Consider the following 24411-nt stretch of genomic DNA (forward strand, 5'->3'; position numbering starts at 1 on the left):
AACATGCTATTTTCCGCGCTTTGGGCGTACCAAACTTCAGTAAAAACATCAACAGGGTTCACTCCTTTCCAACTAGTCTATGGTTTGGAAGCTGTGTTACCCATTGAATGCGAAATCCCGTCACTGCAAATGGCCATCGAGTTACTTCCAGTCACTTCTGAAGAGGAAAAGCGTTTGTTATACTTGGCTCAATTAGATGAGAATCGACGTGATGCTGCATTGGAAATCGAGACTCACGCAAAACGAATGAAAGCTCAGTATGATCGAAATGTGACCCCTCGAAATTTTTCGGAAGGAGACCTAGTCTTAGTTTATGATCAAGCTAATGATAAATTAGGCGCTGGAAAATTCATTCCTATGTGGCATGGTCCCTATGTTGTCAAGCGAAAGCAAGCCAAAGGGGCCTATGAATTGGTAGACTTTGACGGGGACTCTTTGGGTAAACCCAGAAATGGCCTTTACTTGAAGAGGTATTATGCTTAAAAGAATGGGTATGGAGATTTGTAGTTAGGATAGTTTTTCTTTCCAGCTGGTGTGTTTTAGTTTAAACAATGTGCTTAGCTTAGAGAGTGTTTTTCGTCATTATTCCTGTTTATCTTGGTTTTACTCTTGATATTGCAGATGTCTATGCCTCTCCAAACATACATTGGTTTCGCTGATGGTGCTTGTCGTAATACACAAAACATCTCTTCCGCAGCTTGGGTTATCTATTCGCCCTCTGATGAGTTAGTATCTATGCATGGGGTAAGCCTCGGTCAAACAACGAACAACATTGCCGAGTATAGTGCAATGATTGAGTTATTATTTGAATCTATTTCATTTGGGATTCGGAGTTTGATAGTGAGGTTAGATTCTGAACTCGTTGTATTACAGATTAATAGAGTGTATGCCATTAGAAATCCAGTGTTATTGAGATTATTTTTGAGAGTGCGTCTCTTGGAACATGAATTTGATTATATTTAATATCAGCATATTCCAAGATCTTTAAATACATTAGCAGATGCAATTGTTTCTCGAATGTTAAATAGACATTTGCAATAATCATACATGTAAATTTAAAACCATTCCATAACATGATTTACAAGATAAGCCAGTAATAGTGATATATATATATATCTATCTATATATATATATATATATATATATATATATATATATATATATAGGAGTGTGTCAAAAAATACATCGTCCTCGATCATAGGTTGAAAAACACCTTATGATCGGCAAAAATGATAAGTACAAAAAACAAAAATGTCACATGTGCCCACAATAGGCGATCATCCTATCACTGGTGATGATCTCTATAAGAAAACACTGCACGGGCCACCTTGCAAAGGAACCTCCTAAAAGGTCCTGGGACCCCAATCACATAGCGCTAAAGTTGACGAGGAATGTCATCTATAGTGGTCTCAGGAATGTCTCCTGTCAAGCGCTCGAGATGACCCTCCAACTCGGCCAAAACCTCTGCTAATTCGTCATGTGGGGCTGGTGCGGGTGCAACTGGTTGCTTCCTCTCGTAAGGCCGGAGAGTGGCTGGTCGCTGTGGACCCACATCTGCATTTGAAATTTTTTACTATCAGTTTTGAGATGATGAAAAAATAACAAAAAAAAATTAAAATAGGAAAAATGTTGAAAAGGATTTTACCTGACTCATCCCACTGCTCTCCTGGTGGAAGAACCATGTCTGGGTCACCACGAAAATCTATCCCAGCGTAAGGGAAGTCCTGAATAGAAAAGACCTGGTTTTCCAGCCATTGGAAATACTCAGGTTTGAATCGAGCAACCTCTGTCCTCTCGTCCGGGTGACGGGCCATAACTGCGACCCATCGCATCAGTTTGGGCTCTCGAGGAAGCCCAGCTCCAACAGTAAGGTGCTGTGGGATTAGCATAGGAACCCTCTCCAAGCCAAAACTCACAACCAAAGCCCCATAACCAAAGGTCTTTAGTTGTCCGTTTTTGGCCCTGGTCAGTTGGCTTTTCAGATTGGCCAACACGGCATCGCACCAGTTGAAGATGGTGCCTCGAAAGCAATCAACTACCATACGCATCTGGGATCTGGTGGCAATATGTAATGCGGCAGCTCCGCAAAGTCTGGTGACAGTGAACGCAATCACCATGAGCTCAGGACGGGATATGGTCTTTATGTCTATCCCTTTGTCTCTAGCCTGGCTGTTGCAGTACTCTAGCCTGAGGCTATCGACAGACTGGCCACCTGGCCTAGCCCCAAACAGAGTCAAGTCTTCGCCTCTCTTAGGCAAACCAGTCAAGAAATATATGTCCGCCGGCTCGATTTCGAGCTGGTGGCCACCAATGAAGAAGCACTGGTCCTGTATGCTCCATTTGTCAACCAACCACTGTAAGAAATCCACCTGAGCCCTCATGCCAGGAATGGCCCATAATTTGTACAAGCCGCATGCCCTCAAAGCATCAAGTGAAGGCTGATGATTCCATGCGGCAACATCCACGTCCTCATGCTCTCGTTCACGCCAATCTAGCATGATGTACTCTCTGCATCAAGTATAAAGACAAATTAAATTGCTAGAAATTATTTTGTGTGGTCTATTTTTGAGAATTTTTGGGTTAAAAACCCTTGCGACGGGGACCGCACCCTCCGGGTTAGACACAGTGCATGGGACCACACTTTGTCTACATGGAAGGTGCGGACCCCGAGCTTTTTCCCAATGGAGAAAAAGTCAGGGTCCGTAGGCCCACAATGGTAAACCTGCGGGCCCCTGCACGTGGGTTTTGTGCCTAAAAACCCTCCCAAAAATGAAATAAATGACTAAAACAAAAAATTAAACGGTTAAAAATGAAGAGTGGGATGATGTGGATTACCTGGAGAAGACGACGTTCGATTCCGACGGTTGGATTTCCCGCAATCTTCACGGGAAGTTTTCTGAGCAAAAGCACTATTTTCTCACCCAAACTCAAACGGTAAAAATGAATTGACAAAGACCCTTTTTATAAGTTTTTTGAGTAAATAAATTGCAAATTTGTTTATGTTTCACTTTGGAAAGGTATTTTTGCAACATTTTTATCCATTTCAAACAGGTATGAGTAATGTTTGTGTTTTTGTGCAGAATAAAGGATTATTCAGGCGAAATCTATCATTTTCGACGAAAAAACATGTAGAGTCACCTTTAAGCTCTTTTCTGACTCCTGAAATATGAAAATATTGCCGAGTGTTTCTTTAAACTCGTTAAAACAGAATTAAAAGATGGTCCACTTACAGCTCTTTTCCGACCATAAAAACATGAAAAGATTGCCGAATTTTTGTCATTTCAAATTCGATATTGGTTATAAAACGACGTGTCATTGATCGCTTTTTTACTTTTCCGGGTCAAAGGCACTAATGACGAAAAGTACTCCTTGGTCGTAAAAGATCAAGCAGTTCTCTCAAGTATTATTTTATACTTTTTCGGGCTTGGGAGAAACAAATTTACGAAAAAGGTCAACCCTGGAGTCTTCTTAAGTTTTTTCAGACTCTCTAAAATTGAAAAACGCCGAGTTTCTCCTATACTGGACTCGTTAAAATTTCACAGTAAAGGACCTGTTCAATTACAAACAGGAACGAACCACTCCTTCTTAGGGTTCGAATTTAAACTAAGTTGGACTCATCCGAAGGATGAGCTTATAATCAAGCAAATGTTATCCTCCTCAAGCTTGTCAAAAATAAAGAGGTACTTGCCAGAAATGGTGGGGGAAAAGAGAGAAAAATGAGCCTGTTTGTCATACTTTGTAACCACTCTTGAACACGACACTTTTATTCACCTGGGTTGGGAAATTCTTTGCCTAACAATTGATCAAACCACATTGAAAGTCTTCAGCCGGTTTCTGGGTATTAACTTTGGGTCAATTGTCACCAAGCCATCTGTCGTGTCGTTATGTGTTCAAGAGGTCACTGCCAATAAGACATTCATCTGCAAAATATCTGTCATCCATCTTGACCATCCCTGAGTCAGTCCTTGCAACTAAATTTCTTCAAATTGATCTATGATTTCGTGTTGTGGGCTTGCCTATGATGGATCGCTTTCTATCGACATCAGCTCATTATCTAGAAAGATGATCCAGGAATCGTCAGTACCTTGAGATCTGCATGCCTCAATGGCAGGTTTCTCGCCTTCGACGACAGATTACATCATTGAATTTCGATCAAAGGATTCCGTGACATGTTCGACATCAACAAATTTATTCGCATCTCATGGATTGTACTGGGTACTTTGAGAGCCATTGACATCACTGGTGGTTTCTCTCACACTTGTTAACAGTTCACATCATTGACTGGTAATCGAGTGGTTTCTACCATGTTTGACATCAACACATTCATTCTCATGGATAGAATCGTATTGTTTTGGGAAGTAGAAATGAAGACCCTGGATCTAGTTTCCACAATCCTGGTTGCGAGGAATTTTGTATTCATTATATAATGGACTATTCATAAACAGATGGCTGCGTCCATACTGTGTCCACATGAGTCTTTACTTGTGATGTTTTACAAGATCATTCCTATATCAGAGCAGTAGTTAGTTTTTCTAGTCAGTTTTGATCTGAGTATGGGAATGCCTACCTTAGCGATGATATGATCTCATATATATATCTTGCATTGAATTTTTTTACAGGTTCCAACCAGGCTCTCCACAAGATGATCCTCAAAATGATAAGGTACTTCACTCTTCCTAAATGATAAGAAATCCTCATCTACTACAGACTTCGCACTTCAGGGGGCAATCTGTTACACAAAAATATCGTCACCATGATTATTTGCAGTCAGTATGGGTCTATCATCACTTGTACTGTCCTCCTGAGCAAGTCTCAGACCTCAGCTCTTCAAATCAAGCTTTGAAAATGAGAGAAAGACATTAAAAATCAATGTAACTCTGGTTCCGCACTTTCTCTCACTATCACATGCGGTCTTGCACCTTCTGTGTACAAAAACTGCGGACCTGCCCGCTCTGTCCCTAACGGTGTAGGTGCGGACCCCTGTGAAAGTCAAAAGGCGCAAGTTTTATCTTAAAAAACTCACTTTGGGTTAATTCTAGAGGTTTCTAGAAGGAATTTTGACGTGGATTGTTCGCTCTGAGGTGGTGCATGCATCCCAAAAGAGAAGGAGCTAATCCCTTGATGAGAGGAGCTATCCCTTTGAAGGAGGACCTAGTAACCTCCCTCCATTGCACTATAAATACAGGCATTGGGATGGTTGCTAAGGAGGTTAGAAGATGAACATTTTTTAGGGTAAATGCTGGTGAAATCAAGACTTCCTAGTTGAGCTTAAGAGGAGAGATCACATACCTTTTTGGCTTCATTGGGGAGTGAGTGAAACTTGTCAAAGTAGAGGAGACTTCTTGCTAGACCCTGGGAGGAGCTTGTACAGCGTCAAGGCAAAGGTTGTAAAGTTCTTCTTCTTTTGAATTAATACAATCAAACTCATTTTTCTCAACAAGTATTTCATGTTATTTGTTTCATGGACTCCTTGACTTTCATGTTAAATATGTTTTATGCAATTGGCTTTTCAGGTGCTATTTAATTTGTTTGCCTTGTTTGTGTTTGCAGATTCGCGACAAAGGAGCTCATTTGGATCAAAGTAGTGAGGGCATCCACAAGCTTGCGTTGGACCTAAGGTAGGCCCTAAAAACACTTGTTTTCCATTGTTAATCAAAGTATATTTAGAGAAAGATAGTGTCTGGTTGGTTTGCTTGTCATTAGGTCTTCTTTAGATTCTAGGAAGGTCTATCTTGCCCGGAAGATTGACTTATTCCGTGTGACAGTTAAAAAGAGTTATTTTTCTATTGCGATCCATGTATATTTTTACTAATTATTTTCGCCATATTATGATTGAGTTTCCATGGTTTCTATGTTGGTTATTTTCTGGTTATGTTATGTATATTACTTATGGATATTGACATGTTTTGATCAATTCATGAATGATTGATGAATGCATGGATTAAAATATGTTATTGCATATTGTTGTTGAGAACTTCTAGAATCTTGTGTGTATTGCAGCTATTATGAGAGGGCATTATACCTTCTTGGCAATTTTCAGATAAGTTTCAGACTGTTGTAATCATATATGCGTTCATGACCTATAGCTTACATGTTTGTCATATGTTTGACGGAATAATTTTCATGATTATGCCTGGTTAGGTCAAGTTCTTGTACAATTTTTGTATTTTTAGCATTGTCCTTATGTTTCTTATCATTATGAGAAGTCTCAGGCAGTTCTGGGTAGGGGTCTGGAGGTTGGCCTAGAATTGTGGCTCAGATCTCGGGACCGCAAACACTACGCTGAGAAATTTAGGTCAAAACTGCATAGGCGAGGCTTGTGGGCGTTTTTGGAGGCCTTCAATTTCATGCATGCAGTTTCAAGGGTGCGGTTGGGAGTTTGGGTAAATGAAAAGCAACCCCAAATCAGGGTTTGGTCACCTGGGGTGGTTCTTTGGCCCTTGAGTGTCTTGTAAGCCTTGAGGATTGTCTGTGATTGTCAGTTGTCAAACCCACTTCCCTAATTGAAGCTTGAAGGTCGGGTCATGTCATAGTAACTCTTCGTCTCATGTTTACCCTCATAGGCCGATAAAATTGGGTAAATGTGGGAGGGGTGGTTATAGGGTATTATTGCATAGCCCAACATTGTTGGCACTCACCCAAATGAAGCCAAGGAAGTCTTAAATACATAATATACTCATTAATTAACTTATTAGTTATTGTGGAGAGTCACAAATCAAATATTCCTCTATCTATTTCTTGATTAATCAAAATATATTTTGGTCCTCTAACAAAAAGGAAATGGAAAACCCTCTCAAATTTCCCTCTCACCACCAAGGGAAATTAATAATGTGTTAACAACATCAATAAAATGACAAGAATCATTATATTAGCTATAATAACCCTTTGGCGTTATATAAAAATATATTTAATATTTGATTAACAATTTCAACAAAAATTAGTTATGAAACTAATTTTAACTTTGGTAAAATTGAATTGTCTCTGCAAGAAAAGAAAAAGATTCGGGAATGAAATAAATACTGCATCAAAATTCTTGGAAGAGGGAAGATATTGAGAACATGGCTCAAAATCACTTTTGTTTTTACTCTTGTGGTTTCTAAAACTAGTCCGAGCACCATATATGATGAAATGCTTGCAATATTTTATGAGCTAAAACTATGTGAGAAACCCATTTACTTTCATTAGTGCAGGTGCTAATCCCTTTGTCTTTTTTGCATCTCATGCTCTCAAATTGTTTGTCCATATGGAGCATTCTAAAGCTCTAAGACTTGCATGAGGAGATAATGTTGTTCTCTCTATTCTTCGAATGGTTTTCTTTCTTTCATGAATATTCTTCCCCATCTTGCTGAGCTCTTGCTATAGATTCTACAATCTGAATCTTATGGCTTCAAACTTTGTTTTCATGGTTGTCGCTTGACATAATGTTGCATATCTCTTTAGAAGAAGTCCCAGAGGTGGATCTGCCCATTTTGAGGATCTGTAGAGGAAGGCGAATATGAGTGAGAACATCGCCATTTGCATAAATATTTAATAGCCTCCTCTATGAGTATATTGCAGCGGGGAAACAATACGATTGTATGGAAGCGGATAAGTGTGCAAGAGAAAAGAGATAATGTCAAGTATTTTTGTTGATTTTATTATAGAAGAATATGCATTTGTTGTGCTAAATTTACTTGGAAAATAATAGGTGTATTTTTGCACAAAAAACTATAGCTATTGTGAAAAAGAATATGTATCTTTATGTATAGAAACAATAACTATTGTGATAATTTCCTTTTAGTAAAAAAGTATGTATTTGTTTACAAAGAATAATATCTAATTGTGGTATAATTCCATAGGAAGAAATATCTTTTGCATGCACGAAAATAATAGTTGATTGTGATAGTTTCTTGAAAATGAAATAAGTTTGGCATGCATGGAAAGAAAAACTATTGATTTATATGTAATTTCATGCTCCATTGTGTCAGGTTCTTGGAAAAGAACATGTAGTTGCATGCACGAAATAATAACCATATCTTAACTTTCATTTGGAATATAGCATGTATTTGCAGGTACAATGGTATTGTGAATAACTCTCTTTTGGAAAAAATAATGCATTTTCATACACAAGAATAGTATCTAATAGGTTATCTTTCTTTTGGAAAAGAACATGCACCCTTATGCATAAGAATAAAATGTATTTTATTAGTTCTTTTGGAAAAGAATATATAATTTCATAGACAAAGAAAATATATGAGGGGCTAGTTTCTTTTGAATAAATTGTATATAATTACATGCACAATTATCATAACTAATGCGCTAGTATCCTTTAAAAGAATATGGATAGTTGTAGTGGTTTTCCTTTGAAACTAAAAGTGTGCTTGTGCGAGGGGAATAATAGTTAATGTGGTAATTTTTGTAAATATTTTCCCTCTTCTTATGCGAAGAGAGGGTAACAACCATGTAGGTTCTTTAATATTAATGCATTTTGCGGGTAGAAGTAGAATGTAGTTGTTTCCCTTCTCTTGATACATGTGAAATAGGGAAAAGTGATCATTCCTTGGTAATTTTTATGTATTTTACCTTACAAATGTGAGTTATGGATGGATAGACATATGTCATAACCATACACATGTAAAAATAAATATACTTGTTTTGATAGTTATGTGCTTTTAATTAATGCATATGAAGTGTTATTAAAGGGGCATGTCATGATATTTTGTTTATATTTTATGTATGCACATCAATAGATGTTGAAGCATCACTAATAAATATTTATTATTGGTTTGATTAATTTGATATAATCATGATATCAAAATTTGCTAACAATAGCAGTTGCAAGAAAATATTGTGACGTATGCAAAATATAGATTATGTTTAACATTATGGAAGGAAATGAGCTTGTGGTCCATGAAGATTGAAGGAATGTCAACTACAAGATAATCCACTAATGAAAATAGCGAGGTCGTAAAGACAAAATGTTCGAGGATTTGTGGGTAAATGATATTATGTTTAATGTAATAACTTCTAGCTAGTTATGTTGTATTTAAGATGAAATTTACTTGTAAGATTTTATGACAATGGTCAAGGGATGTGTTATAGACATTTTTGTGCCTTACAGCTTTGAGCATGAAATGTCCATAATCCAAGGGATCCAAAGTCCCTAAAGATGTTGTTACAGCTCCTAAAGGAACAAGGTCAACCAATGACAGCTTCTCCCAGAAGTTCTCCACCAAAAACCACTCAGAAACAGTCAATTCAGATCAATTCAAGTGCTCCACTAGCTGCCTGCGTTGCAAAGCACCCCAGTACACTGTCTAGGTGCATTGCAACGCACTTGAATGCACTACCCAGGTGCGTTGAGCGGGAAATGACAAGTGGCAGAGTCATTCAACGAGGTGGAAAGACCATGGAAGCTTCCAGAATCTTCTCCAATGACACTTGCCTCACTAAATTCGACCAAGTGATGAGTAAGAGGCTCTCAGTCTCCAAGTGGAAGCAAGAACTGACAGAGAGAAGCCACAAGTCAAAGCATAAGCTGACTCATCCTCTCTGCTTACATCTATATATGGATCCCTCATCCCAGAGATCCAGAGGCTGGAATTTTGTACTTTGCAGAGAATTGCTGTTGGTTTGAGATTGAGATTAGTACATTGGGTGATTTATGCTTTGTTGGAGGAGAGGAAGGGATTCCTTTGCTGGGAGGTAGATGCTGGATTGGGACTCACTTGGTTGTATCTCCTCTTGGACTTTCTTATTCTATCAATAAACTATTTGAGTTTCTCCTACATGTTGTGTATCAATGATGTTTTGTTATATTTGCATGTTTAGTTTAATCTGATCCTGAGCTTTTTATGAATGTATATCTATATCTTCGTGTAGTTTCTCTCTCTTGTGATCTTGCAGGAATTCGGTGAAACTGGGCCGGTAAGGGAGCAGGGAGCTGGGAGCTATTGAAGAGAGGAGAGATTGGATCAACAAACTAGCGAAAGACACAGGTTAGTTACATCCTTCCTCCTCATTTACATTTCATAAAGAAGAATACTCAAGTAAGTTTCCTTGTTTGTTGCTAAGGCACTATCACACCTTAGAGTGGGATAGGGGCGTTCTTAATAGATACTTTTCCCAACAACAGGATGGACTCTAGGTGTTATCTAGGGTATATCAGTGTCCAATTATGTGTTTTCCTATTGTGCATTCCTTGAATGAAGTGACATTTACATTATCAAGTATATGATTAGCTAACCTAGTTAAAAGAATCATGGAAATAATGGAAGGTTAAATCATGAAGTTTATGATAATATGCTATAGCAATGGTTGTTATGTTATGTAACTTACTATTCCTTTACTATAGCTACTCTATGTAATTATGAAGATTTTATCTAATGGTCAATGAAGGAAAATGAAATAGTAATTCAGAAAGTTACACATTGGTAAATTTTATAAATTTTTTCTAACCTTATGTACTTTTCCACGAGGTTTACCAAAAGATGTTACGTTAGCCCTAATATACCCACATTTAGCTACTATTTAAATATCTCCTATGACTTATTATCGTTATTTTTATAGAGTGAAGGAGACAACTCTTTACTTTCTAATTAATATTCACAATTTTCCTCATATTTACTTATATCATAACACATGTATTTCTCCTCATTATTCTTATTTACTAATTAGAGGAAATTTTAGCCTAAAAGTGCCTATGAAATTTTTATGTAATTTCCATGTCATAATATGTAAATAAATCAAAATCCCTTAAATTTAGAAAGAGGTACATGTATTAAATAGCTTTAAATTATTTAATTTGAGTATTCATGAAATATTTTATTATTAATTTGGGTATGTGTGAAATATTTTATTATTAATTTGGGTATTCGTGAAATATTTTGTTAATATTATTTACATACCTTACCCATATGAATTAGAATATCAAAGAAGTTATTAATGTAGTCTAAATCTTGATATTAGTGGAATAATATAAATTAAAAATGCAAGCCCTTTTGACATTAATAACCATGCCCCAAAAATACATCCAAAAAATAGTTAAATATAAAATATAAACATAGACAGTTATAGTTAAATATAAAATAGTTAAATAGTTAAAAAATAATTCAATATTCCCCTAGGGGTGCATCTTGTTGGCCAAAAAACGTACTGCTAATGCGTTTGTGCCGCTATGTAGGTCATAGGTCCAAACCTTGCCTTGCGGTTGCACCTAGAAGTTATAGTGGCAACCATCGGGGATCGACCCTGTGTCATGCGAGTATGAGAACGAGCACGTTCCTAATTCCGCTAGTCATAAAAAATAATAAAAAATAAATATAAATATAAATATAAAATATAAAATATAAAATAGTTAAATAGTTAAAAATAGTAAATATAGTTAAATATAAAATAGCTAAATAGTTAAATATAAAATAGCTAAATGGTTAAAAAACATATTCAGGAAGGACAAGTTACTGGATTCTGGCCAAAAAATATCTTCTGTGCGAAATTGTGTCTTCATTAGACAATGTCGTTAAAAAAAAATAAAAATAGTTAAACGTAAACTATATATTAACAATTAAACATAAAATATAAATATAGACAATTAAATTTAAATATAAAATATATGTAGACAATTATTTCAATAAACGTGCCATATATTGATGGATTTCAATAAAAGTATATATATATATATATATATATATATATATATATATATATATTATTAAATCACGTGCTAATAAATATTGTGGAACAAAGATAAAAGTAAAAAAAATATTAAAAAAATGTCTACATGGCATTTTTCTATTAATTTCTTGTTTTTTCCATTGGAGGCCACTTTGAGGCTAAAATTTCCTCTAATTGATTTTTATTTGTATTAAATTTCAGACATGAATCCCTTAATAATCCAAGGTTCAATCCCTACATAAATACACACTAAGGTCCAAAGATAAACATTTGGTTCGACATAGTAGACTCAAATTAGACACTCTAAAAAAAGGGATGGAAAATCAAAGATGTCATATACTCTCCCAAGGGCATTCTCTAACTCAACCTCCATATCAACAAAACTTTAAGAGACAAAGATGGCTCCAATCACCAAATGTGATAGTGTGGGATGAAATGATAAATAAGTACAATATTATATACTAGAACACACACATACATAGTATTCTATGCCAATCATAAAAACATATGACCTCATAATTCATAAGCTATGTGCCATTATGCCACATAAACTAGATAATGTGGAAGGTAAGTTGAGGTGTTACATTATGCAATAATTAGAAACACTCTTCCAAACAATATGTGTGTAATATGAATATGAATGTAGAAAGTGCATATGTATGTAGGGGTCTTCATTGTGGTTATGAGGCATGCCAAGTCAAGGATTTATTTTAATGTATTTTAGTTCAAATTTCATGGTTTAGTAAATACACATTTTTTATTTCTACACTTAATTTTTATTCTATTCTTTTATTTTTCTTTCATTGAATGGTATTTGGTGCAACTACTACCACTAGTGATAAATCCCTTTCTTTCAGGGCTTATTATGAAATATTGTGTTTCATATATACTAGACGCCATATTATCTCAGGAGGTTTAGTTGGAAAAAGGCATTGATGAAATTTGGATGCAGTCCCCATAAATACCCAACTTCTATGTGTAATGGCATATACTACAAGTTAGTGGTCTCACAAATACTGCTAATTCAAATGAGCAATTTTACGACCACATTCAAAACTAGTACATAGAATCATAGGTGATTTTTCTCAAATTGATATTAATTAATAGAGTTCATAACTTAAAAATTACACTCTCAACTCTTTGGGCTCTCTTGCTCTCCTAACTTATCAATTTGTTCTCTTTGTTTTGTTACTCTAAACATAGATAACTCTCATAATGGGTCACTTATAACTTTTTATCATTAAATATTCATTCCCCAACTCTTTTCATCCTTACCTCTATCTATGACTTCCATTTGTCATCTCAAAACGATGTATGTTTTTTTTTATGTTTCATCCACATCATTTCCTTTTGCATCATTCCATGCATTCTCTTGCATTGTTTATGTGTATTCCTCAACACTAGTTTTTGTTATTTATACATTTTTAATCTAGCTTTATGATTTGCCCTCAACTTATGCTAAGTGCATTCCACGAATCCATACATTTATCTCTCCAACTTTTCTTTTCCATGGTTTCTTTAATGGAATTTTCTTTTTGCATTAAGTTTGTGCACCTCTTGAAACATTTATGAGAAAGCATGCATTGTTGTACACATATTGTTTCTTTTTACCTTAAATTTTTACATTCCCTTTGAATTCATAATATTCCTTTTTGTTGCATGCTTTTCATGCTTATACTTTTACTAGTCATGGATTTCATTGCATCCAAGTTCCCTTGAAAGGAAAACTCAGTTTTACCTTTGCCCTTACACTATCTTCGCATCATTTTCCTTGTGCTTCCTTTTGTGTAATTTTTGGTACTTGATTTCATAAATATGTTATTCTTGTTGAATATTAAATTCACCAACAATGTCTGTGTCTAAATATTCTGTGTACATTTACTTTAAATAAAATTTAACATTGTATCATCATCATTGTATCACCACTAATCAATGGACTACTCAAATATAAATTCAACTAGACATAATAAGCATCTAGTTGGATGCATACAAACATCTTCCACAACACTCTTAACACCGCATAAACTTTCCTTTTGTCAGTTACCCTATCGTCACCCCACCCCTCCACCCCTAATTTGTATGTACATTTTCTTTGAGATTTCCCTTGCTTATGTTATTTGGCCCTTTCTTTTCCAACTATCCCTATCTCTACTAACTTACCTTAGGTTCATTCCTTTTTTTCTTTCAATACCTTAGGTTCATTCTTAGGGATGGATATTATTTTCAATGTCTGTACTTCTTCTTGTGCCTTCTTTTCTTCCTTTAAGGGAACCATTATTGGTATAATTGTCCCAACTTTCTCTCTTTCTAGTTCCTTTTTTATTTTCCCTTTGGGATCCTAGTTGTTTTCTATCTTTTCTTATTCCATTTCGTTCATTGGTAAAATTTTCAATATCATTGCTAATTTCTTCTTTAAGTTCCCTGGTGAAGCTATGTTTGAATTTCAAAATAAATAAGGTTCATGATAATATTTATTGGTTTTCTCTTTTCCCCCGCTTCTTAATATTATCTAAATCATCATAGTCATATTATGTTTCTTCATCTTCTTGTAGCCCTTCCAACGCCAATGTTTTTATGGAACCATTCAATATTTTTGGTACAATAAAGGATATTCCTTGATTGTTAAATTAGGTTTTCACTTTGATAAGGTTATGTTTCCCTATCAAATTCTTACACATTCACCTCAAAATGAGTACATTCATTTGGTCTTGATGTTAAATCCTATTTGGAATAAAAAAGTTAGATATATTTGATAATCCTATGTTGGTGGCTTCTTTATCTTAACTTTGTATATGCCCCACTTTCCAAAATTTTTGTGGGATTCCAACATACATCCTTTCCTTCCCTATCACTAAGTATCTATTGGTTATCAATCCCTACTTGAAAATATCCCTTATACATATCTAGGTAAAGATGTAGGGTTTTGATTGAAACTCCATTCCTGGATGTATAAGAAATTCATCATTTCAAATCAATATCTAATTTATTCAACCCTGTTGCTTCCTAGTGGCTTAAACTTGGGAGTCTTTTAATCAATTTTCCCTTTAGTTTTTCTACATGAGATATAAATCAATATATTTGATTTAGATATTTGGTCCACAATTGAGTATAGTGATAAGTATCATGTTGTTCTCATTTTAATATATACCCTTACCATATTATGTCTTAATTAATCCACTATTAACCAAAATAAGTAATTTTACATATAAAAAGTATGTTAAAAATTGGAAAGAGTAGGACAGACAAGCAAGTGGAAACTCACAATTGACAACAATTCTATAGGCTAGCATTTAATCTATGTGTTTTTTTAATTGAAAATAAAAAGCATTGCCAAAGAGAGAGGCTAAACCTATTTACAACTCGTGCTCAAGAATAACATTAGGATCAACTCTAAGAAATGGTGTCAATAGAGAAAATAAGTCGAGTACATGGATTCTGAGAAAAAGAGTGAATAGATCTAAGAGATAACACATTATCCATGTGAGATTAGAATCTTAATGGAATTATTTGATTAATGTATGCTCAGTGCTGTACATGATTTTGGCTAGTGTTGAGTTGTTGTGATTGAGTTGTTTTCGTGAAGTGAGTGGATTATTGGAAACAAGAGAAGATCTTCTTTATCACCGGTCTTAATCTCGATCACCTGTTATTTCTTTGAATCCTTCATTTGATTGATAGGAAAATTTCAGGTCTTCCATGCACATTGTGTCTTGTTTATATTATCCACCAAGACACAAACATAGAAATGCAAATCCACATGTAAAGAAAAAAAAACAAATCACATAATAAATTGAATAGATCACTAGTATATATATGAGTGTGCAGGGTTCCAAACGTTGTATCTTTAATTTGTATTCCACTACCACTTCTCCACTTTATCATTTGCATCTTGGAACAACTATCATAAATGATTGTCATATATTTGATATGGATTGGATCACACTATACTAAATTCTTACCTTGCTCTGATACCATGTTAAGAAGTAAAATGATCAAGACAAGAAAAGCAAGTGGTAGAAAATGATTTTAAGCCGATGTGTTGTATTGTAATGATCTCAACATGTGTATTTATAATACATTAATTGACCTTCTAGATGTTAGCTATAATTCTGCAAACAAGTTAGCAAAAATTCCTTTTTCTATTGGTGACCTAAATAGGCTAACAACAAATGAGGATATTAAAACCCTAGTCATGTCTACGATAATGTCTCATGCACAGATATGAAAAAATTTAACAATCTATAATAAGTATTGTATATTCAAAACCTGCATAAGAAAACATAACATAAACAAAACCATAACCCAATTGGACAAGAAATTTTTATTAGAAATGGAAACACATGTAGAAGATAATATAGGGCTGCTATGTCCTCCTCTATGGGAGGGTCCTTTGTATCCCTCTTTTGCTGATTGTTGTGGATTTTTCCCTTTCTTGGTATGTAATGAGCAAAGCCATGGGATTGAAATCAAGTGGAGAGTTCAAATGGTTTAAGATCAAATTTTGACGATGAAAAATGGACATGGTAAAATGGTGGAGAAAAACCTCTCTATTTATAATAAAATGCTAGATTAGTCTTGATATGGTCAAATAATAAAATATTTGGTAGACCAAATCAAGATCTAACTGTTATGAGTATTTTATTATTTTTAGGAGAGGAAAAGATTAAAGAAATGATCAATAATATTGATTTATTTAACTAACTCAAAAAAATGATTAATTGAGTTGATTAAGAAAAATGGGTGAAAGAATTAATAAATAAAATTGGGTTTATTAATTATTTCTGGTTGAAGTGGTCAAATGAGTTAGAAATCATTATTAAATAATGATTTAATAAATAATTTCCATGAGAAAAGTGAAATGATTAAGGAATAATAAATAAATAATGATTTATTTAATTATTCCCATGGAAATATAAAATGTGGATGAAAATATTTTTAATTTTCGAAGAAATGGGTAGATATGACATTAACATGAAATTAAATAAATTTATGGGTTATTTTCATGTGTATAAATTAATTAAATGGAAATAAGTTATGAAAATTGGTTCACTAAATTATTTCCTATGGTGAAAGGTTGTTTTAATGTGTAAAACCCATACTACATGGTGTATTTTGACCAACATAGTGAAAATTGGCTAGGTGATCACTTTTTAGGTGATAACACTAGATATTCTAGATCTAGATCTAGATCACACTCACAACTCATCAGTGGATCATCATGACACCTCATCAAGATAAAATGAAAATTGTATTCTCAGACTTTGTGATTGTCTAAGGACTCATAGTCTAACATTTCCCCCCTCAATCACAAGTCCGAATAATTGTACTAACCTTTGTTATCTTCAATCTAAAACTGTGGAATTGAGTTTTGATGAAGATATGCTTGAAAAAACACAAATATTTGAACGTATGGATGTGAACAAGTGCTATGTATGAATATTTATATTGAATAACTTGAAATGATTTTATGTTGAGAAGGACAATTACTATGTCAGAATTCCCAATTGTTGATTGAATTCTTTTAATAATTCAAAAACACGAATCCTAATATCTAATATTAGAATTGAGATCTCCAGATCGAGTCCATCAAAGAATTGGATATCTCAATTCTAACATCTAATATAAGGCTTCAAGTTTCAAAGTCTTATCAACATTCAATCAACAATTAGGAATTCCAACTTAGTAATTGGTCTTCTCAATAGAAAAATAATTTCAAATCATTCAATGGAAAGGTTCAAACCTAACAACTATTCACTTCCAGAAATTCAAATATTGGCAGTTTTTCAAGCATATATTCATCAAAATGATCACCAATTCTGAAGCTATATTTGAGCATTCCTTCAACAGGGATCTAAACTAGCTATCTAAACAAAGATCAATCAAAGCAATGTAATGTAAATTCAACACAACATTTTGGCATACAATTGATGAAGGTCACAACGTGTTATATTACACCGTGTGATATGCCCAAAACTCCATGCTTTACACCCAATGAAATCACCATAAAAAATTTTCTCAAGTGGTTAGATCTACATACAACTCATAATTAAAAGATGTTGTATTTAGATGGTTGTTCCTTATATTTTTTTGATACAATTCAAAAGTGACCACATTGTAATTCCCATAGGAATTTGTAATCAGTGACAAACAACAATTTTAGCACCATGAGTGAAGGAGGATTTGAATGTTTTGTGTAGAAGTGAAGGAGGATGACCATGCAACAAAAATAAAAATTCATTTTTTTTTTTATCACGCAATGGTGGTAGTGTTAATCTTGATTTAATTTCAATTTAATCATTAACTTTTTGATCTGTAATAAAATTGACTACAAGTAAATTGCACCAACATCTGTATATTTCTACTATCCTTTATGGTGTAACCTCCTTATCCCCATAATGACCCAATGGATGGTTGTTTCCATATTTGACTGCAAAGAAAGAAACTGATTGATGATCTATATAGACTCAGATTCAAATAAGGTGATATTCCTCCAATGGAAACTAAGCCCTCACACGCCCTAGCACAATAGCTCAAACGCGTGGCCAATTCAAATACATCAAGCAACACTAATACGGGTCTAATTAAAAAGGGTAACCTGTCATTGACAAGTTTATGAGTGACATTTTCATATTTTTTTTGGCTTTTATTTTATTTTTGATATTTCTCCTAAAACAATCAAGGCTCCAATAAGAAAAAATAAAAAGAAAAAACAAAGATGCTCATGCATAGTTGCGCTCCCTCATTATTCTTGTTTCTTTCCTCTGGTGTAGGTTGTAACTGGAGGAGGTGTGCAAATTGGTTTGGATGCAGATAAAATCCCAAAAGAAAAGGTAAATAAAGTTACTTCAATGTCACCTCAACTTGGTGTTACACGACATAAACAATTTCTATCTGATGCTATGGAATCACTCAAGGATGTGCCATTATAATGAAATGATCCTTGAGTTATGAGAGAACTATAAACATGGATTCCAAGAGTATTTTTTCCTTAATATAAATATAGTATACATATATGTCATTAAATGTGGACCATATCAAAAAACAAAAAATAAAAATAATTGATCAACAAACCCAAAAGACTTTGTAATCCTTACCTTTAGTTGTATGGTGGCCCATAGTAGGTTATAAGATATGGTAATGCTCTGTTGACGGTGTTGGACCCGCCAACATGTCAGGGGATCTCCTTGGTAAGAAGTGCCGATTGGATTTCAGACTGTTTAGAGTAGGAGTCCCAGTGGTGGGTAGTACAATAGTGCCTTGAATGCTGTATCGTGAAAAGGTAAGTATGATAACTTTGTCGGAATCAAGTGTGTGACCTTGCAGTGAATCAAGTGAGATGCATGGGGCTCTAACACACAAAGGGGAAAATGAAGTGTGTCCCTTAGAAGCCTCTAATAGTACGCAGCTTGAAAGGAACACACAAGATGAATGACATCACAGGTTGGAAGCAGAATAGTCCACAATCAAAGTGACGGGTTAATACAACAACACATCTTAAACAAGATTCGTACAATTATATACAAAATAGTTCATACACAAATGCATAAGTGAATAACATACATTGCTAAAGTAACTAGAATAGTTGAACTACAATAACAATGTATGCATGAACACGTGTTGGCTCAGTTATATTATTAAGTGAAAATTCCATCCATACATACACCATTGAAAATGACTAGCCCCAATAGTGGAACATTAAAGTCAACACCACCTACTCCTCCAAAGAGATGTACTTGCTCTACGCTGTGGAGAAGTGAAGGCTCGTTACAATATTCTCTAAGCCTTCTCTAAGCAATGCCTAGCCAAAAGCTTGGTTCCCAAAAGCATGTACTATGAGTTATGAGGTTCTCTATATAAAAACGGGTGGGGTGACCCTTGACATTCACCTTTGACTCTTGGAATACCCTCATGACTCTTCACATCACATAGTGACTATTCACATTCCACTAGTGACACTTGGAATTTCACTTACAACATATTTACAAAATACAATTTTCCACATGTAGTCATGTGAGACAAAATAGGCTAGAGAAAGCCTAACAAGACAAAACACTATGACTCCAAGGTTTGGGGGAAGACCAAATTGGAAACATCCAATTGTTGTTTCTCTGTCATGCAATGATTCCGAGCTTGGTATTATGGTATGATTTCCCCAAACTACTTGATGCTATCTTTCTAAAAGAGGAGTCTTGCCTCCATGGCATCCAGGCATGTGGTCTTAGAACCTATGTCCGTCTCGTCCTGAAGAATGTGCAACATTGTTCTGAGTGTGTCTGGACCACTAATGTACTTATGCATGTTGTTTGCGCTCAGCTGTAAGTCATCACTGGTGGCCTCATGCATCAACTACTCCATGTACCTGTTGACTGCCAATCAAACTTGGAACTTGTTCTTAGCTTTGGTGAGGGAACCTGCATCTGCTCATTCTCTTCCTCAACTGCTGGCTGTTCTAGCTCATCAGCCTATATTAGCATTGTTTGCACTATCATTGTGCCTTTACTTTGTTCTTCTTCTCGTTTCTGCATCTCAACTCCTGTTCTTCCTTCGGCTCTTATTTTGCTTGCCGCAATCTCAATTTTGCTACCTGCAACGTTTGCTTTTCTCTCTTCCTTTGCTCTTCCGTTTGTGTCCTCTCCTTCCTTTTTCTTCTGTTGTCAAAGCTTCCTGCATGAAGATTAAATTTTCTTTCACTCTGCAGCTTTGTTCTCCCTCTATTATGTCAACAATTTCCTCTTTCCCTGATCCTGTATTGGATTGTTGCCTTCTGCCACTGCTACTGGTCTTGCTGCCATGTTAGTGTTGACTCATTTTCTGTAAACAGTTGGGCATCTACATATATTGGCAAGTAAATTGGCACTTGCTCAACTGCTTCCCCAATACTTCTTTTAATGGTCGCTCTTGAAACAACTCTCTTTGGTGCCATGGTACAATGACTGTTGGAGAGAAGCGCTTCACGAGTGTGGTACCTGTGGGGTAGAAAGGACACTCATGGCAAGAAAACATTAGATCTTACAAATATAACTTTACAGCATGATAAAGCAGCAAGCAGGGCATCTGATGAGAGGAAATGCATAGTTTTGACTGATAGGGGTGAATGACTGACTGTGGGAACTGCACACTATGCAGTCCCAATAGTCAGTGTGGAAGCTTGATGACTGTTACTGCGCAATGCACAGTTCAGTCATGGATAGGGCTTGGGAGAGACTCCGCATTGTGCAGTCTCAGTGGCCAAGATGGGAGACTGGCTCCATTGTGTAGTTGGAGCTAACCCAGGACAAGATCTGCGTAATTCCATAAGCCAAGGCAGAGGCCTTGAGCTCCCAGATTGTGTAGTGCATGAAGTGGAGTGTGAGATCTAGGCAAGGGAAGCCTAGATATGCCCATGGGGAGTGTGCAAACAAGAAGATCTAATGGATGGTGTGATGTTGAGTGCAAGTCTGACTAAGTGTAGATGTATGCATGTGAAATAAGTGCATCGATCGATTAAACTGAAGGAACACGAAGCATGTGAAGGGAGTCGTTGCAACGACGATCGTCGGTGCAAAAATGGAAAAACACATGCGATGCTTGGGGAAGGCTAAAATCAAGTTAAAACGCCAACATTCATTCAACACAATGAGTGAAACAACACTCTCACAAGCTAAACAAACAAAAGTGACATAAAAAGAAGAAAAAGGTAATAAAAGAAAAATTCAACCCGAAACGCGATGACAATGCTTAGAAGGTTGATTGATCTCCTAGGGAAGCTAGAGCTTGATGATCGAATGTATAAGTGAGCTCTAGAGGTGTCCATTACATAGAGTTGAAAAAATGGAGTTGATGATGCATATGCTTGAGATCAAGGACAATAATGACATTTCACAACAACTTCTAAAGATGGCAATGTGTCACCTCCAGGAAGCTAATAATAGATCCCTACTTCCTAGGGATGCTTTTCCTCTTAGCTTCTTGCTTTTCAGGAAAATTTCCATGCATTTCCTGTAAGGATTGCGTAGTTATGGGAAGGACCTAAAACTCTTTGGTTGATGCACTGAGCAGTTTCTAAGCACAGTAGGTTCTGCGAAATTTTTGGGCCCAGTGGATCTGGGCTGCCTCTTAGGCTATACGAAATTTCCCAGCTGAAGGAAGGCTGTCAGCTGGGTCTGCGCAATTTTGGATATGAAGGCTCACTTGCTGGCTTGGACTGCTCTATGTAGTTTCCCATCCGAAGACAAGCTGCTAGCTAGGTCTGCTCATTTCTGGAGTCGAAGCTCACTGTTGGGTTGCACTGCGCATTTCCTGAGAGTGAGGCTGGTTGCCCTCAAGGATTGCACAGATCATTAAGGCAGTTATAGAACCAGTTTGCAACCAAGTGAAGAGGTTAGCTTGTGGTTAGACAACAAAGAAAGTAAGAAAACACAAGTTGTAAAGCGAAAGATAAATTCAATGAAATCATAAGTACCTTAGCAGTGCTAGACAAGCTTTTGAGACTTAGCAGGGAGGCTTCAAAATAAAGCGAAGGAAAAATTTTGGACAGGTGTTGTAGCCGCTACAACATTAGCGACATACTAGTAGAAATCTAGCTCTCTGTATGGAACTTGTATAATGTAAAGCGAGTCTAACTCCTCTGGAAGTATTGTTCGATTCTTTGATTGTCATGGCTTCCTCACTAGCTTGAGTTAAAGATATAGTCCCTGCCATTCTCTTAATCGATCAACACACATACCAAGCCAAGTCAATTGAGTTGTTTCAATTGGGGATGAGGGCTATATTGATGCACAAGTAATGTAGACTGTCAGAGTTTTAGTTTCATCTATAATTTTGCTATGTTGCCAGTAGGCCTGGAAAGCACCCCAACGGAGTCACTTCAAGAACACAAGCATCACTCTGCTGCCAGTGAGCCTGGACAGTACCTCGGAGGAATTACTTGCTTCACCTCTTTGTGTAGGAAGTGTTTCTCTTCTTTCACCTTTATTTATTATTAATATTATTATTATTTTTCATTTTTCATTTTTTCAGGGAACTGTGCATAGACACTCATTTATTTCATGAGGCGGAAGAGGGATCCCAACTTATTGAGAGCAGAAGAGGTTTTCCCTTCAGAGAAGTATGTTATATATACCTACGACATACTTGTTAAGGTTTTTCCCCTCACCTTACTCTACTTGAATGAGTTGACAAGGGTTAACCGAATATAGAAAAACCAAATACAGTAGGCGGTACTAGTTAAAAGTGCAAGCGTTGTGTTTTCACCAAGACTCACTTTGAACATAACATATTTTCCATCAGGGTATCATCGACTAAAAAATACAAGATCTTCATAAAGAGAGGCGATAAAAATATAACCAAATGTTGATAGTTGTACAAATCTCTTGTACTTCACCCTGCTTGTCTCAAGAGCCAAACATGGTTTCATATGAAGTTAATCCTACGGGTGCGTAATAAGAAAACAAACAAGCAAGCAAAAGAATAGAAGTAAAAATAAAGAAAATAAAAACACGAAATCAAACACTACTCCTAGTAACTCCTAAGCTAAATAGTGCATGGGACTACTCACGTGAAGTGATACTTCCAATGCAGACACCTGTGCATTGGATGACCCATGTTGGTGAAGGCATGGTCGACAATTAAGATATTCAGACAAACCAACGTGAAAGAATGATAAAACAATGAAAACCAACACACATGAAGTTTGAATGCATCCACAAAAAAGAAAAGAGTAAAAGCACAAGACAGACACTCTATGGATGTACCACGATGTGGCAACACACTATGCACATACAACAAGCATGTACACTCTTTTGACCTTGACATATGAGAAAACATGCAGAAAGAAGATAGTTTGCGTTTCACAACATGACTTTCTACGTATGAATCCTCCACTGCATGAACAATAGGATTATGTGTTTCTGGTGGAGGATGTAAGATGTGTAGATCATATTGATTTTCAATGTGCGCAAGAGAGTGATGAGGAGCATGAGGTATTTCAACAAATTTATGATCAGGAGAGGAACTAACCTCAAGACAGGGAGAACCTGACATAACCATAAGCTTGGGCTAAAGTGCCTTGATAGCTTGGTGGGTTTCCACTTCGTTAGCAGGTAGATCATCAAAGACTAGTGGCTTGGAAATATCAACAACAAGTGAATGAAAATCGTGATCGAATGAAGGAGTAGAGAGATCACGACAAGCATGATTATAAAATTTGAGATGTACATCGACATTCTCATGATTTGATGAATTATACAGAGGGGTTGATGAGAAACATAAATTTTCACCCTCTAAATTTTTGGAAATGAAAAATGACAGATTGAGTGGATTCGGAAAGAAATATTTGTCCTCACCGCAATCAAATGATGGACTAACATCCTGTGTGTCCTGTGAATGATCGAAAATAGAAACATCTGGGAATGAATTTTCACAAGACAAATTAGAATTGGGAAGATCACAGAAGATGCCAGGATAGGGTGGGAGATGTTAGGAAACCAGCTCACAAAAAGTTAAAAGGATAGATCAACGCCTTAGAATTCAGCCTCTTCGAGGGGGAAACCTCCTTTACATTACACAAATGAACAATTCTTGAATGATTCAAATGACAAAACCTCCTTTCTATATATAGGAGTCTAAGGGGACACAATATAACCAAGCCGACCTAACAATAATAATATAAAGGCACAAAAATAACAATAGTGGGATTCTATGGGGCACAATAATAACAATATGGGGACAATAGGGGCACAACAATAACAATAAGGGATACAATGACAATAGTAATGGGGG

The sequence above is a fragment of the Pinus tabuliformis genome, chromosome 3_1 (genome assembly GCF_031772625.1).
Source record: "Pinus tabuliformis cultivar Carrire ecotype Pingquan chromosome 3_1, CPIR1, whole genome shotgun sequence".
Taxonomy (NCBI): domain Eukaryota; kingdom Viridiplantae; phylum Streptophyta; class Pinopsida; order Pinales; family Pinaceae; genus Pinus; species Pinus tabuliformis.